The 17,801-nt window shown below is 48.4% G+C and overlaps 1 protein-coding gene across 3 annotated transcripts in view; it reads right to left on the bottom strand.

The window, feature by feature from the left end:
• Positions 1-17,801, bottom strand: part of SYNPR (synaptoporin) — a 231,591-nt gene that overhangs the window by 61,492 nt on the left and 152,298 nt on the right. The gene's annotated exons all lie outside the window — the stretch shown is intronic.

Raw genomic sequence — 17,801 nt, 5'->3', positions numbered from 1 at the left:
TCTTCTGGTGGATTGTTCACCACTGACCATTTTTAAACGGAGACGGGATGTTTCTCTAAAAGCTCTGCTCTAGGAGTGATACAGGAGGTCAACCAAGATGGCCACCTCTGGCCTTGGAATCTGTGAAGAGATCAATCTCTTCATAAAGAACTTGCCATCCACAGCCACAGCTACTGTCATTCCGGAGGGAGCAGCATCTTGACTTCTCTCCTGCTTTGATGCCTTCTTTTCAGTGGCAGAGTTTGTTTAGGCTACCCCTGGTTCCCTACCCCTTTGGGCAGGAACCTGGCTTAGCCGAGGCCTGATGCTCCTTATCTGGTTCATCCATTGAGATGCTCACTCCCTCAGACACTATGAACAGCCTCTTTAAATTCTTTATCCATCCACAGGCAATAGCACAGCCTAACCACACCATGCCAGTTCTCATGCTTGCTCATCATAAGAACAATACTGGGCCAGACCAAAAGTCCATCTAGCCCAGTGTCCTGTCTGCCACCAGTGGCCAATGCCAGGTGCCCCAGAAGGAGTGAACAGAACAGGAAATCATCAAGTGATCCCTCTTTGTCACCCATTCCCAGCCCCTGATAAACAGAGGCTAGGGACACCATCCCCACCCATCCTGGCTAATAGCCATTGGTGCACCTAACCTCCATGAATCTATCTAGCTCTTTTTTGAACCCTGTTAAAAGTCATGGTCATCACAAAATCCTCTGGCAAGGAGTTCCACAGGTTAACTGTGCGCTGCATGAAGAAAAGCTTCCTTTTGTTTGTTTTCAATTAATTTCAATTACCTATTAATTTCATTTGGTGACCCCTAGCTCTTATGTTATGGGAATAAGTAAAAACTTTTCCTTATTCACTTCCTCCACACCAGTCATGGTTTTATAGACCTCTATCATATCCCCCCTCTTAGTCTCCTCTTTTCTAAGCTGAAAAGTCCCAGTCTTTTTAATCTCTCTTCATATGGGACCCGTTCCAAACCCCTAATAATTTTGTTGCCCTTTTCTGTACCCTTTCCAATGCCAATGTCTCTTTTTTGACATGAGGCGACCACATCTGTACGCAGTATTCATCATGCCGTTTGTCATCTCCAGCAGACTTCAGGGCTTGCTCAGACGCTCGGGAGGGGGAGGGGGGGAAGGGTGGCGACATGGGCTCCTGGCCACATGCGAAAAGGTACCTGGAAAGGGCTCCACATGTCTGACTTACAGAAAGGTCAATAAAAGTGGAGGCTTGCCCTGCCTACTTCGGTGTCACTTGCTGGGGAGTCATTTATTGCTAACGCCTGGAATCGACCGTGGCTAACAAGAGCACCGCTGGTCTGGTGGCGGCAACAGGAAATACACAAACAGCACCTTTTGGAAGAAGCTCGACCTGCCATATGGCAGAGGGGGACATGGGGCTGCAAATAATAGGTATTTCCCCCGGGTTTCATGGCAGACTTGTAGGCATTGCTCTTCCTTTTGGTCAAGCCACATTTCTTGGTCTAGCCTCTATTTTTGCTTTGCCCGCTTTATGCAATCAGTCGAGTATATGACCTATTAAAGGAAGAGGTTTTGCCTGTGCTGTAACTTTGCAGGAGTGCCGTATTTTATTGTCAGTGGATTTGTGCAAATTGCAGCTATAAACTCCATAATGGGAACTTGATGGGCCAGGTGCAATAAAAACTCCATCTGGAAGATCGTTTTCTTGAACCCGGCCCTCTGAAATTGAAAAGTTTATTGGCAAAGAGGCATGTTTCACGATGCGCCTATTTATTCCCTACCCACACTCACTGATATGCCCATCTCTGCTGTGCATGTGTAACGCCAACAGGCTAACCAAACCTGGGACCTTCTGGAGCTTCGTGCATGAGCCAGCTGGCTCTCAGCTACGGCTATAGGGCAGACTCATTCTTCCTCGGTGTACGTGGTGAAAGTGCCCCTCCACGGGACAATGCACCCAGTAGGCGTGTGGGTTTCATATGCATGCCACGGATCCTCTGAATATTAATCCCTCTTCCTCCCACGTAGTTGCCACGAGCCACTCTGACTAGACCGTGTCTTTCGCCATAGCCTGAGCAAGAAGTGATGGGGAAGCAGCCCTGCTCCGGGGGAACTGACTCGGAGGGTCACACGCCAGGAAATCACAGAGTACAACCCAGGAGAGGCTGCAGCTCCCTGCTCAGTTTGTCCCGTGGTAGAGATGAGACTCCGCCCATTTCTGGCAGCTCTGCACCTCCGCCCGCATCCTCCCAATTGCTACATGCAAAGGAGCATCTAGGAGAGGGATGGGCAATAATTTTTTACAGGGGGCAATGTCGGAAATTTTTGAAGTGGCCCCGGGCCACACAGGAAGGGGTGGGGCATTGAGTGGAAGAGGCGGGGCATCGAGTGGAAGGGGTGTGGCTAAGATATTTCCAGGTTCCTCACCCCCAGGCCATGATTGGTCTGGAGGTGAGGGAGTGCCTTTGCCCCCACCCTGTGTTCCCCCAAGGTGCCCATGCCCCTGGCATGGAAGGAGACTTCCCTCGCTCCCCTGCCCCAGGCCAATTAGGGCCTTGGGGCAGGGGAGCACACGGAGCTTCCTCTGCTCTTCCCCCCATCCTGCGAGCAGCATTTCAAAATGCCACGTGCTCCTGGCAGGGCGGGAGGAGGCTTCCTTTGCTCCCCCACCCCCCGCGAATTAGCCTGGTTTTAAAGTGCCGAGTGTTGCTCGCAGGGCAGGGGCGAAGCGGAGGAGGCTTTGTGCGCACCCCCCCAGTCCCTAATTGGTCTGAGGGAGGGGGAGCAGCAGGGCCTCCGTGGGCCGGATCCACCCGCTTGGTGGGCCGGATCCAGCCCACGGAGGCCCTTTTGCCCACCCCGATCTAGGACCTGTCGCATGGGCATGCTGCTGGGGAAGTCACCGCCTGAGTATCCTGCTTGGCCAGGTGAGGGAGAGTCACACGCTCAGCCTTAGTGCCGTGTGGCTGAAGAAGCCACGAGCAGCGGGAGGGAGGGAGGACGACTCAGGTGAACAGCTGCCCTGCGTCAAAGACGTTCCCTTCCCAGGACAGCACATGGGCTGTCGTTGCCCTTAAGCGGGCCTGAAGGGGAGCCTGGCCTCTTTCAGCCCTGCTGGGGAGACAGCCAGAGCAGCGTCGACTGAACGGTGACCGTGTACATAGAGCGTGGCCTAGCATTTGAGGCCACCACAACCAGCGTGGCGTCCGCTATTGCCCAGGTCGCCAAACACCCACGCTCAATAACCAGTAATCAGGTAAAACCCTCAGGAAACCCCGTGATTGTGTGCCACAGAGAACGTGGCCTAGATCGTTGGGATTTCCCAACATCCAAGCTTAATTTGCCACGTACCACTAGCCCACATTTTCCTAGGGGACAATGATACAGATTAACCGAACCCTGAGATTACAGCCTTACTGTGCAAGGTGCTGCGCATACACACAATGAGAGTCCTTACTCCAAAACACGTACACCCTAACTAGGCCGGGAGGGGGAGGGAGAGAAAGGAGGGATTATTATCCCTATTTCACAAATGATGAAGAACTGGGGCACAGAAAGATTGAGTGATTTGCCCAAGGTCAGGCAGGAAGTCTGTGGCAGAGCTGCAATTGAACCTGGATACTCCTAAGACCCAGTCTAGTGTCTTGACCGTGCTTTTTACTTCTTTCAAAAGGTAGCACATCTTCTGTGAGCCTCCTCCTCCCTCAGGGTATGTCTACACTACAGAGTTTTGTTGGGAAAACAGCCGTTTTTCCAACAAAACTCGAGTTACGTCCACACTGCAATCACATTCTTCCAAAAAGAAATCAAAAGAACAGAGGGGTTTTTCCAGCGTTGGTAATCCTCTTTCTATGAGGAAGAAGCCTTTTTCTGAAAAAGCTCTTTTGGAAAAAGGTGTGTGTGGATGGGGAAGAAGGAGTTCTTTCGAAAGGAGAGGAAAGAGGAAAAAAGCACAGGTGCCCTGGTGGCCACTCTGCCCATAGTAATCACAGCTTAAATGCGAGATAGTGTCCATTCAGTGTGGACACTCTCTTTTGAAAAAGCAGATTGCTTTTTCGATGCGCTTTTGTGTGTGGACTCTCTTTCGGAAAACATTTTTTCGGAAGATGTCTTCTGAAAAAAGTTTCTTCCAAAAGAAACCTGCAGTCTAGACATCGTCTCAGCTATGTGAACTCCATTGTAAAAAATCTCCAAGTAGTGCCTGCCTTGTGTTATCCCTGGAATGTGTTACACTATGCAAAACGAGTAAGTAGCCAGTGCCTAGTGAATAGGCTGGGAATAAAGAAAAGTTATTTATTAGTTCCCATAATAGAAGAACTAGAGGACACCAAATTAAAATAATGGGTAGCAGGTTTAAAACTAATAAAAGAAAGTTCTTCGTCACACAGTGCGTAGTCAACCTGTGGAACTCCTTGCCAGAGGAGGCTGTGAAAGCTAGGACTATAACAGAGTTTAAAGAGAAGCTCGATAATTTCATGGAGGTTAGGTCCATAAAAGGCTATTAGCCAGGGGATAGAAATGATGTCCCTGGCCTCTGTTTGTCAGACGCTGGAGATGGATGGCACAAGACAAATCGCTTGATCATTGTCTTCGGTCCACCCTCTCTGGGGCACCTGGTGCTGGCCACTGTCGGCAGACAGGCTACAGGGCTAGATGGACCTATGATCTGATCCAGTACAGCTGTTCTTATGTTATGTTCTTATGAATGTATAATACACTTCCAGAACTCCTTTTACTCCCACTTATAAAGACCCATTTGTTACTAATTGCTTTGAGGAAAAAGCTATGACTTCCTACAGACCGTTTACGTCTCTGAGTAATATTATGCCACACTTAAGAGATGCAAAGGTTCAATAGCTGATTTACTTAGATCAATTAGAAGCACTTACGGTTGTCTTCCATTCTCAGATCAGACCAAATCTTCCACAGGACGACAGCCCAGCCTTCTAATTTTGCTCCTGAAATCTACTGCCCTCGTGTTTACAGAATATGCAGAAATGTTGCCAGTTACTAAATGGCTCTTGGTCCGCTCAGGGGATGCAAACATTTGTATTCGCAAATGAACCAACCTTCGGAAAGTTCAGACTTTCAAATATTTGATTCACAGCAAGAGAGGGCAGACACAGAAAATGAGGTCTGGAGTCCACGCAGTATGTAAGAAAATTAGCATGTCCTTATCACGACACCTCAACCTTCACTCACCCTATCATCCCATGTTTAAAAAAGTGGAGTAGGGCGGGGGAATAGATTACCCTACGTTTGATTTCAAAATATTTTTCTTTGAGGTTTGCTGAATTATATGGGTTTTTTTTTCCATTGAGCCATGAGCAGATATATACATTTCTGACGCATCTCAAGTTAAAAGGCTTCTGTAGAGCATATGGCAGCTAAGCATCCTATCATGAAGCAAACTGTCACTTAAAGTTGTTGAAACATTATATAAACCGCTGGCTTTTTGCACAGATGGGTTTTCTTTTATGCAAGAGTCTGTGGATAGCTCTAACTTTGACTGGTCTGATTAGCTCTGTGAGGTACAATGTCCAATGACGGATCCCTGCCCCACATTAAATGTGAAAAGAAAGCTGGCATCTGTATACTCCGAATACCTGCCACGTGGAAAGGTAGGATTCCAGCTTTACCTACTAATACCGCCTTCCTGCTACCCCGGAAAGTGAAACCTCTCATATTTGAACCTTATTGTTGTTCAACTTCATCTAGAGCAGGGGTGGCAAATCCGCAGCTTGCGAGCTGCATGCGGCTCTTCTCCCCTTAAAGTGCGACTTGCGAAGCCTCCTCCATGCCCCCAGAAACGGCCCCCAGCTCCCTGTGCTCACCGGGGCAGGGAAGCTATCGGTGCAGCGATTCAAAATGGTGTCTTCTGAGAGGAGCCTGATGTGGCCAAAACGCCTTTTAAAGGTGCAACGTCCTTTTTTTTTTTTTCCCTCAACAACTCAGGGGCTGGCAGGGAGCTCTTTTTTTTCCTCAACAAATTCACATTTTTTTCGACACTGTTTTGCCTCTCTTTGTTTAATGGGTTGGCCACCCCGATCTAGAGAAATGACTCCCGGTAATGACTCTTCATTCAGTGCCTTCTTCATTAGAGAGCACTTTTAGAGGCCACCCTTCATGCCCAACCTGTCAGTCAATCAAAGCGGGCCTTTCAAAATGTTCCAGTCTGTAGATTCCAACTAAGGGCTTGTCTTCGCTTACCAGGAGATCGATGCTCAGGAGATCAACCCGTCAACTCCAGTACTCCACCAGGTGGCGAGGAGTAAGGAAAGTCGATGGGGAAGTCACGGAAACTCGCGCTAGTGTATGTTGACTCCAGCTACATTATTTACGTAGCTGGAGATGCGTATCTTAGGTCAACTTTCTCCCCTTATGTAGACACGGCCTAAGAGGAGCTACGCTCACCCTAGGGCTTCATAGACCACCATCTGAGAACACTCATCTCAATTGGATGAGGTCCGTCTCAGGCTGCACTGCAAGCTATGTACTCTTCAGAGTGTGAAAGTAAATGAAAAGCAGAGATTACAAGCAACACAGTAACAGTCATGAGAACCATCAAGTGCTGTTCTCCCCTCCCACCCCAGCATACTCTGATCACACTGGGGCAATTTGGCATCGCTTTCCGATGAACAAGACTGGCCTTTAAAACTTACTGTGTGCTGAAGGAGCTACCACTGAATGAAACAACTTCCAACAGAGGATTCCTTTTTTCCTTTAAACTGGAAAGCAAAAGGGGCCACAAGCCATTTTTAATAGTAACATATCAAATCTGTGCATTGTTTTAAATTAGTCATTTTTATCTATTTAAAGTGTTTTATAACAAACATACTTTCTGGCCTGATGCTCAAATAAATATACAGAATCCTAGAATCCTAGAACTGGAAGGGACCTCGTGTGGTCATGAAGTCCAGCTCCTGGTTTCACGGCAGGACCAAGCACCGTCTAGATAACGGGTGGGCACAAGGGACTCTGTGAGCCAGATCCGGCCCACCGAGTCAGTTGATCTGGCCCGTGGAGGCCCTGCTGCTCCCCCGCCCCCCCCCAGACCAATCAGGGTCTGGGGGAGGGGGGGAAGCGCACAAAGTTTCCTCCACCCTGCCAGTACCATGTGCCCTGCCCCCACCCTTCTAAGCACCACGCTCTCCTGGCAGGGTGGGAGGAGACTTTGCACGCTCTCCCGCCCCCAAGCCCTGATTGGTCTGGGGGCAGAAGGGAGAGTGCGTGAAGTCTCCTCCCACTGCCAGGGGCATGGGCGCCTACGGGGAATCTCGGGGGGGAGAGGGGCAAAGACTTCACACGCTCCCCCACCCCCAGACCAATCATGGTCTGTGGGTGGGGAAGCAGGGAAGTATCCTGGCTCCGCCCCTTCTGCCTCAGGCTCCACCCCTTCCAGAGCAGCCCAGGGCCACTTAAAAAATTTCTGAAGTGGCCCCCAGTAAAAAATTATTGCCCTCCCCTGGTCTAGATCATCCCTGTTAGATGCTTATCTAACCTGCTCTTAACATCATGACTGAGGGAAATTCCACAACCTCCCTAAGCAATTTATTCCAGCGCTGAACTATCCTGACAGTTAAGAAGTTTTTCCTAATGTCCAACCTAAACCTCCCTTGCTGCAATTTAAGCCCATTGTTGCTTGTCCTGTCCTGAGAGGCCAAGGAGAACAATTTTTCTCCCTCATCCTTATAGGTACTTGAAAACCGCTATCATGTCCCCTCTCAGTCTTCTCTTTTCTAAACTAAACAAGCCCAATTCTTTCAGTCCTCCCTCATAGGTCATGTTCTCTAGACCTATCATATCCTTGTTCCAGTTCTCTATAATAAAGAGATTGCAAAATGGCTGACAAATTTTGTACTGTTTGACATCTTCTCTCACCTAATGCCAATAGAGTTACCTCAAAATAAGTCAGACACATACAGGGCTCATGTTTGTGCATTGGACAGACTTGGCTTTACCGCATAGCTCGCAGATGACACAGTATAACTCCCATCGTGTGTCTCAACGTTATAATCTGTTTAAAATAAATATAAAAGCAACTCAACTGAAAATAGTAATGGGAAGATTCACGCGCACTGAAGCAATGTACGGTGAAGCATTGAAAGCAGAGCTGACTCCCCAAAACGCCTCTGGTGACAGATTAAGGAGCGTCTTCTCATCCTCATCTCTGCCTGTTTCTTTTTTTAAATGCTGGCACTTTCCCCATGCCAATCCGAGACGTGCGCTTCCTGGAATCACTTATCCCGCAAGCCGGGCGGATGATCAGATTATTGACTTTGGGATTCCTAATTATATAAACTTGACTGGTTGATGAATTAAAGCCAGTGAACATGATCGCATTTGTTTAGTGCTGGGAGGGGGATGAATTGCACCCCTCCCACAGCTACCCACATAGATTGCTGCGATAATTTGTATCCCAGTGGAAAATAAAGAGTGGCCGGAACTGATGAAGAAATGCCAGGATTGAGCCTGGCTTCTGTGAACAAACAGCAACAGCATAATAGACAAAGATACAGGTCAAGTCGTTGCAGTTTGTCGACAGCGTTGGTCTGGGTAACTCTCCATCATGAACGACTAAGGCCGGGTGGGGAAACTACCTGGATGCAGTCCCTGAGGCTCAAAGCTCTCCCTCCAATCTGCTCCCTCCCGCCCAGACCCCAAACCAGCTTCCTGGTAGCCCCCCCACTCTGAACGCTGGGCCCCCCAGGTCTGGTGGCCACATCAGAGAGGGTTTAGTTTTTCTTTTGCTTCTCACTTTTGTGTAGCCCCCAGCTAATTTTTTGCGGGTCAGGGGCCCCGCCCAAAAAAGGTTCCCCACCCCGGACTAAGGAATAGGCACCGGCAATAGCAGGGAGCCACAAGTTTTAAAATCTTCATAAAGACCCACTTCAAAGACCCTTGTCGGAACCTGCTGTTGCTGGCCCTTGTTAGAGAGAAAGGCGCAATGAGACGGTCCCATTAGCGGGTCCCATCTGGCCAGGCTTATATTCCCATGGCCATTCTATTGAGTCCACTGCATCAGCACAGCCCAAGCAAGCCGCTCGAGAACATATGCTAGAGCAGGTCTAACGTCAAGGGCCCAGACTTTCCAACAGCAAGACACCCAGCCTCTGAAAATCAAGCATCCAGAAACGGAGGCCCCGGGAATCAGCCATTTTGGAGAATCTTGGTCAGTGGCATTAGGACAGGAGGGTTGCCAGGTGTTCGGTATTCAACTGGATAGTCCGGTTTTTGGGGCCTCTGACCGGTAAAAAAAATCAGAAAATACCAGACATGTGCAATGTCCAGTATTTTCTAGCTTTCTGGCTAGGTGCCCGATGGAAGCCTGGCGGGGTGGGGCGAGTGACTGGGAGGCGGGGCACGATCAGTGGTGGGAGCCTCTGGTTGCGCCTGATGTAGGAGTGTCGCTTTGGGGAAGAGGAGAAGCCCTGGACGTGCTCCTGAGCGCTGGTCAAGCGTGTTATGGAGCAGTAGCCGGATTCGCTTGTGCTTTGCCGGGACCATGCGCGGGACAGGCAGCGCCCTGGGATCTACATGTTCCTGGGTCAGTCCCGCTCCCCGCTGGCTGATTCTCTCCCCCTAGTTCCCTCGACCCCTCCTGACCAGCCCCGCTCCCCCTGATCCCCTCCCGGCCAGCCCTGCTGGCCAGTTCTCCTCCTCCCGATCTCCTCCGGCCAGCCCTGCTGCCCCTGACACCCCCCGACCAGCCCTGATTTCTGCCGGCCACTCCCCCATCTCTTCTGGCCAGCCCCACTACCCCCAACCCGCTCCCGCCCCACCAGCCCTGCTTCCTGTCCCCCCCCTCCTCCCGGCCAGCCCCACTCTCCTCCCGGCTGATCCCCCCCCCCCGATCAGGTGTGTCCGGTATTTTTTCTGAAGCTACCTGGGAACCCTATAGGACAGACGTGCTTTCTGTGGGGTAACCCAGCCTCCTATCGACCCAGGATTCTCGGGAAGTCATTCTCATGCACTAACCCGCGGTGGGGTAGAGCACGGTTGTGTGTCATCGGGGCACTTTTAAATGGATTGGGGTGGGATTCCCATCTCCTGTGGACGTGCTCGCACTAGTTCTCATTGAAAGAGTTCACTAAATATCAGAGACACGCTCCGGTCGCTTGCCAAGACTAGCCATTCCAGGCAGAAATCTGCTTGGACCCTCTGGGCACATACACGGGGCAGCTAGCTCGTGCCCCTCTTTGTTGTTGTCTGTCCCACTGCAGCTGGGTCTGCGTGGGCTGGAATTCACACACCCAGCTTCCAATGTCTTGGCCCTCTCCCGGGCTGGTGGATCTAACTAGTAGAAGCCATGGCCACTAGGGGGCGGTGGAGCTGTGCAACAGGGCAGAGACCTTTCTTTCCAAGTCAGTGGTGGGCGACCTGCGGCCCATTGGGGTTCTCTGAGTGGCCCGCGAGACATTTTGTTTACCGTTGCTCGTGTGCACAGTTCCATTGGCTTCCATCCACTGAGAGGTTTTTTCCTTACCAGTATTACAACAGTAACACGTGAAGTGAGGGGTGGGCTGATTGCACACCACACTGACTGTGAGAGCCGGGCGCTCCCTCTGTATTCAATCCCAGCGTTGCTGTGGTTCCATCGACACGGTACGCAAACGTCGTTAGCACAACTTAAAACCCAACAAATGGTCTGGTTGCTCTTTATAGACGAACAAAACACGTAGACGGTATCATGAGCTTTCGTGGGCACCGCCCACTTCTTCAGATGACCCTATCCCAGGAAACCGTCTTAGTTGAGACAATCTGGCGGCCCATGGAGATGAATTAGGGCTACCTCTGTGGCCTGCTCACTAACCTAGGTTGCTCATCGCTGTTCAAAGTCATCCAGCAGGGTGGGAGAACTTGCTACCTGCAAACTGCTGATCAATTTATGACCACTGCCAGACGCCCCTTATGATAAAACTTTGGGTTGTGTTTCATGCCCAGAGAGGGGAGAAAAGTTCTCACTTGTTCATCCCTACAGGCTACCTGTCTTGCAGGCAGCCGAGTAGGGGACAGCATGATTTCTACAGGGTTATTTCTCTCCCTCCCATATAGTAAAGCCTTAACCCTCCCTACCCTTGCTCAACACACAAGCCAGCACTACTACATCAGCACAGACGTACAGGACTAGTTCAAATTACTTCCTCGCTGAGGCAAGGGAGAAAACCAGAGACCCACCTGCAGAGAACTACAATACTCCAGCTTTCAGTGCTATACATTTTAAAACGAAAAAAATATATATTTAATTTGGTTCTTAATAGAAGGTTTCTGGGACTGAAGTTGAGACGGTCTAAGTGAGAAAAGCTGTTACAATAATTTAACTTTACTATACTTTACTCTCAAGCAGAGAATTCTCTCTTTTCCTTTGAAGAAAATCATCTTTCTTAATCATATTTCATTGATTATTCTAAAAAACCCATTTAGCTCCCCCACAAAATGGCATACTAGTCCTCTCTCATTATATTTTAATAGAATAAAACCCAGCCGTATACTAGAAGATTAGATACCCAGTCTTTGAGGTAAAGAATATTGTTCCTTCAGACGGCCAGACAGAACTCTCTGTACTGCTTTTCCTATTAAGCTAAAAATGTAATGTGAGCTAATGACAGCTCTTTCATCATTCGGTATTTGATGGGTCAGCCATAAAATCAAATCTAATGCTAAGGTGGCAGTATCCACAGAAGAGAGAATATGCAGACAATAACGGCATACTTAGAACACCCCCTAAGAACATCTTCTTGGCCTTAGTGAAAGCAAAGGTTGTCATAAAACAAACCTAGTTAAGTTATGCAAAATGATAAGTTGTTCCAGTCCTCTCCATAGTATACATAAAATGTGCTGGTCCCCCCAAAACTTGAAGAAGCTACATGATTTTCTGTGTTCCATTTCCTTCCCTTTACGGCATTAGTGGCTTTTAACCCAGACACCAGAACACTGTTATCCAAAACCCCCAGATCTCTTGATACACACTTAAGAGAGATTTCAGAGTACCTGAGGCTATGTCTACACTACACAGTTATTTTGGAATAAGCTTTTTTGGAATAGTGATTCCGAAATAGCTTATTTCGAAATAGCACATTTACACTGCAGAAAAGCCTTAACATTAGTCTGTTAGTCTACATTAGTCTACATTCCCAAATGTAGATGTGCTATCTCGATTTAGAGCCCCAGAAGGCAGTGGGGAGGAATAACTTAGAATGGCCCTGGTGAGGGGCTATTTCGAAATAGCAGCAGTGGAGTGTCTACACGTGCCTTATTTCGAAATAGCTATTTCAGAGTAGGCGTTATTCTTCACAGAATGAGGTTTACAAAAGTCGGAATAAGCTGTCAGTTATTCTGAAATTATTTTGAATTAACGGAATGGCTGTGTAGATGCTTGCATAGTTATTTAAGAATAACGTCTGTTATTTCGAAATAACTTTGCTGTGTAGACACACCCTCAGAGCGCTACCTGATATACGGAAATTCAGTCTGATAACTAGGCTGGGGTATCCCACAATGTGTCGGAACTGAAGTGTTCAAAGAATGAAGTTCATTTTGTTCCCGACTCGAATTAGGGTAGATGTTACAGCTCTGCCCAGGCATTCATTACAAACACATCCTTGTGGACTGTTCTTTGAAAAAAGAGGAAGGCAAAGGTTCCATGCAAATTTGTACGATTAGATGCTGAAGACCTGAGGTCTTGATGCACCCCAAGAGTAGGAACGCTTTGATGGAGCAGTAAAATTATTCTGTACACTGGAAACTGGTGCTAAACCAGTGACACAAAAGAGGCGGAAAAAAGTTACATTGTTGGAGTCCGTGTTAGGGCTAAGTCTGAAATACTGCACCTTCTATCCCACCAAAGCTACCACAATGGGGTCATAAGACAATGACCCATTTATAAACTGACTCCATACTGGCAGTGTATAGACTTCCAGATGTAGTTTTCAGCATCAGCACAGACTGAGGGACGTGCTGGCTGCAGTCACGGAGCCTCTCAGCTCTCATTGGCTGCTGTTCACTGTTCTCAGCCAATGGGAGCTGTGGAAGCAGAGTGGGCCAGGGGACGTGCTGGCTTCTGCTTCCTGCTGCTCCCGTTGACCTGGAATGGCTAACAGCAATGACTGGGAGCTGAGAGGCTCTATGCCTGCAAACACGCCACGTGCCTAAAACATCCTTGGGCTTAAACTGCAGCAAGGGAGGTTTAGGTTGGACATTAGGAAAAAGTTCCTAACTGTTAGGGTGGTTAAACACTGGAATAAATTGCCCAGGGAGGTTGTGGAATCCCCATCTCTGGAGATATTTAAGAGTAGGTTAGATAAATGTCTATTAGGGATGGTCTAGACAGTATTGGGTCCTGCCATGAGGGCAGGGGACTGGACTCGATGACCTCGCGAGGTCCCTTCCAGTCCTAGTATTCTATGATTCTATCCTGGTGCACCAGATTCTGCATATATGTTGCCTTAGCATGAGAGATTAGTCTCCCATGTACCACATACAAAGGGAAGGATCATCTTCTAGGCCACTCCCACCTCTTGGGGACAGAAATACAAATGGGATCTAATTTTTTTTTTTAAATGGCTGCTTGCTGTCTATAGATAGCAATATAAAATGAGATGGACAGACTTGTGCTGCATGCGATCCAAGTTCTAGTTTGCAGCGTTTTCTCCTTGTTTGTAAGGATCTCACATTATGGCAGAATTGAACCCAGGGCTTGTGAAATGCTTCGGAAAGAAAAGCGCAACAGAAGAGATCATGACTGTGGAGGGTGAGCAAACACTGAGGGCTGAAGGAAAACCAAATATCTCCACGTCCCTTCTTGCATTAAATCCCGATACCTTGGACGGCAGCTAGATGTGACATCTGTAAATATCTGAAAGCTGTAAATGCTGGAGAGGCATCGAGCACTGTTCAGGAACTCACAAGGAAGAATCAGGAGTAATACGTTCCAGTTAGTCACAAACCTTATATGGGCAGGCAGACCGGAATCAAATATCTCCCTGTTGCTGTCTTTAGAATGTGATAACCTCTACTCCAGATTCTAGTTCTATCCAAGAAAACCCGTGCTAAATACTACCAGGTGGGTTAAGACTCCTTATATGCCCTGTTGACTTTTCCCCAGACCTATAGCCGTGTTTCCAAGCCATGGTGGCGGTTGCATCTGCAGCAATGGATGAAGGCCAGTTCCATCCACTAGACCCTACATTTTTGTGCACAAACTGACATCTGCAGGGAGTTATGCAGGTAGCTCCCAATTTGGGCTCCTGAGCCGTATGCCAGAAATGGGGGTGGTATGGAGGGTGTGACATTATGCCCCATATCCGTCAGAGAGATATGCTTCTGGCATCACTAAGTTGTATTTTATTCAAGATGGCTCATGTGAAATATCATTGCAAGGGTTATGTTTTATTGAATGTGATTAGCCTATTTGTAGACACGTATCATTTGGGAAGCTGAAATTAGGACTATTGACTGTGCATCAATTACAGAAGTGTTTGCACCTGGGGAACGCCCACCAGGGAAACTGCAATCAGCCTGGTGGGTTAGTAAATGAATCATCAGGAGCACACCAGGACTCTGGGGATGTTAAACTCCCACTTCCCGAAATGCTGCAAACAATCTTTGACTCATGGCAGCTTTGATATTGCAAGGTCAAGAAAGGCCTGAACCCAGGCTGGAAAAGGTGCCTGGCCTATGAAAGAAATGCCCAAAACAACACTTAGAATGATAAATTACTACGTGTTACCAGTTTCTTTAGTGTATTAAGCCTAGTTTGCATATTTGCATTATTTGCTCAGTATTCTGCTTTGATCTGTTGGCTATTCCTTATAATCACTTCAAATGTCTCTTTTGTATGTAAGTAGCTTGTTTTTGTTCTCTTTGTGTTATCCAGAATTAGGGGTGGGGCAGTGATGCCAGTGAAAAAAATCCTTTGTGGTATGGGAGAGGAGGGCCCAACAGCGGGGGGGGGGGGGGGAGGGGAAGGGTGCATGACCCCCCCATGTGACACCACCTCCCCGCCCAGCATGGGACCCCTATGCTTTTTCCCGCCCCATCCCACGTTACCTGAGGGGTGCAAGGGGCTGGAGGTACTACGGTAGCTGCAGGAACTGCTGTGAGTTTGGCTCCTTTCCCTGAAGAATCAGAAGGGCTAACCTTGTCCCCCTCAGCCCTGTACACAGAGGCAGAGCTGTGCTGAGAGGCTGGGGATGGGTGGCAGTTGTGCCCCTCCCAGCGGGGAAAGGAGCAGAACAGCCAGCCCTTCCCCCTCCCCCTCCACAGAGTTGCCATGTCTGTGTACAGGGCTAGGAGAGCAGGCCGAGGAGTCTTTCCATGCTCTACCAGTGAAAATTAACTTGCTGGTACAGCAGACCGTACCATACCAACACCTCGCACCACTGGCGTCGGGAGGGCAAAAGGCTGTGCCGCTCTCTCTCCACATTGAGGGAGGAGGTGAGTTTCAATTAGCTTATATAGCGCAGGCCACTGTGAAGCACAAGACGTGACAATTTTGGGTTTGTGCTCCAGAGGGGCTGTGCACTTGAGTGCAGGGCAGTTCCCAAGCAGGCCCTTCCCATGCAGTGCTGGTTTCAGGGTCCAAGTCTTTCTGCCGCTGCGGGGTGTCCCTATCTGGTCTATATTGCATCCGTTCTTCCGCAGTTTTTTCCGGAAGAACGGCTCTTGTGCAAGAGGGGAGTTTTGCACAAAAAGGAACTGTGTAGATGGCTCCTTTTTGCACAAAACCCTCTTGTGCAAAAAGTGGGTGCTCATTAATTATGCAAACGAGGCATGGCGATAGTCCACACTTAGCCTCATTTGCATATTTCTTGCGCAAAACGGGTGCAGTATAGACATAACCCTGTGTGTGCTGTTGGAGGCTTGAGGGCCTGGCTCACCAGCACAGGGTGAGAGCGCCCAGACTGGTGGAACAGGTAGGGTCGGTGGTACTACGGTATATCAGCTGTCACCCGAGAAGGGGGGTAACCCATTACAGAGGGAAGAGAAGTTCTATCAAAGTTTGGGAATAGCAACAACGCAAGTTACTCTGTACAGCTGTGCTTTTTGAAAGTCCAGCAGGCATTTCCAGCCCGATAATGTCTCCAGGGGAATGGAACCTAATGGGTGCTATAATCACTTCATTATCTGTGTTTCTTTGTTCTCTCCATTAGCTGCTTTTCATCTTTCCCGGCATTACCTGGTAGTTTGGTTAACATTTTTACACCACCAAATGTACAGAGCAGAGATGACAGACTCGAAAATGGGGGGGATACCAGCCTCTGAGGCGGGTAAGACACAGCAAGGGTGAAAGAAAGAAAGAAAACCCTCCCACAGCGCCAATGGACTAAAAAGTTATCATTACAGGAAAGGCCACTGTCCTTCAATCGCAATGCATTATTTATGATCTAATTATTGCTTAGTGGCAACCTTAAATTGTACTTCTGCAGAGATGCTTCTGGATGAGTGAAAGGGAATTCACCTCATTATTGCCCTGTCAGACCATCATGGCAGTGCACATTAGAAGCCATTAATATCTTCCTTTTAGCTGTTAGCATTATCACATTGGCTTAGTGCTGTTTGCTTTTCTCCTCCCAGGGTTTTTTCCATGTATCAGGGAAGCTTAAGACAATGTACGTACGTTCCCTAGATGGGGCCGAGGAAGCCAGAACTCGATTAAGAGGATGACCTCAGTGCAAATAGCTTTCATGAAATGGTACCATAGATACATACAGCCCCTTTCATCTGAAAGCTCTACAATCAGTAAAGCAATTAGGCTTTCCAACTGCCCGATGACACACCTTCCAAGATTCAGAGTTTCCAAGGCAAGAAGGGACCAACTGTTAAACTTCTCCAGAAAACGTCTCCAAATTAATTCTCAGAACAGATCTTTTCGACAAGCATGCAACTGTGTTTTAAAAAATGGTCACCAATGGAAAATCCACCACAGTCTTCAGGCAATTGTTCTTATAGTTAATTATTCTCTCCATTAGAAATTGAACGCATGTTTATAGTCTGAATTTGCCACGTGGCATTCTTCCTCCAGTGACAGACCAGGGTCACCAACTCTGACAATGTTTCCATGAGTCTTACAATAGCTGAAGGGCTGGCTAAGTTATGATTGGTGTATAAACAGGATGTGCTGCGAGATTGCTGAAAGAGGGCAGAGTTAAGGTTGCTTGGACCTCTCATTTCCTGGTTTCAGAAGCTTGACTTTTGCTCAAGTTAATGTTCTACAAGCGGACAACATATCACCAAGCAAACTTAAACGTACATCAACAGACTGTTTCACCATATTGCCACCCCCTAATTATCCCTTCCCTCCTAGGAAGCCTTCACATGTCTAATGCTCCCAACCAAAGGACTCTGGGGCTACAGGAGGATTGGGGTGCCCTGGCAGGACTCTAGGGTACTTTACATTTCCCTCATCTGACCCCACATCCCCACTTATGTCCCTTCCTACAACTTTCCTTCTCATCACTGCAGTCTGTAATAACGTGGTACCCACCTCTCGTGAGCGCCCCCTTCTGGTCAGGCATGTGTGTACTTTTCTCAGTTTATGGTGACCCTTTCTGGCAGTTTCTAGAGGCTCAGCCCTCCTGCTAAGTCCCTCAGTCTCTATGGAACATAATTCCTCCCTTTTGGGGTTTTACTCTACCAAAGTTTTAAAGTGCTCTTGGCCCTGGTAGGGGACATGCAGTAGGGGCACTCCGCCAGGGCTTCCTCCCAAGAGATTCGTTACCCACTCTGGACTGTTCTGGCTCCAGATAGTTTAGATCCCTTCAGGGGTTTATCGCTGTCCAGTCATAGGTCACTTCCCTAGTGGGTTACAGAGGGTCA

This window comes from Pelodiscus sinensis, chromosome 11, assembly GCF_049634645.1.
Source record: "Pelodiscus sinensis isolate JC-2024 chromosome 11, ASM4963464v1, whole genome shotgun sequence".
Lineage (NCBI taxonomy): Eukaryota > Metazoa > Chordata > Testudines > Trionychidae > Pelodiscus > Pelodiscus sinensis.
This window is presented reverse-complemented; position numbering and strand designations above follow the sequence as displayed.